Source organism: Tupaia chinensis, unplaced genomic scaffold, assembly GCF_000334495.1.
Source record: "Tupaia chinensis unplaced genomic scaffold, TupChi_1.0 Scaffold143591_1, whole genome shotgun sequence".
NCBI classification, from domain to species: domain Eukaryota; kingdom Metazoa; phylum Chordata; class Mammalia; order Scandentia; family Tupaiidae; genus Tupaia; species Tupaia belangeri.
In genome coordinates, this window is record NW_006203437.1 from 1,499,043 (window position 1) to 1,499,314 (window position 272).

Here is a 272-nt window from a genome sequence, read left to right on the forward strand (position 1 = left end):
CGCGCCCGCCCGCTCTGGCCCGCGCGACCCGAGCTCGCGGCTCTGGGCGTCTGCGCCCTCACACCGCCCTCTCACGCCCTCCGATACTCCCGCCTGGCTCCGTGAGACCGCGCAGCAGGAACAGACCCGGACCGGCGGCGCCAGCGCTCTGGGAAGAAGAGGCGGGGATGCGAGCTGGGCCGGCACCGGAGGCGGCGGGGCGAGGCAAGCCCATTTAGCGCGGACCAGGGCTGGCGGCAGCCCGCGCGGGGGCTCCGGGGGGGGGCGGGGGG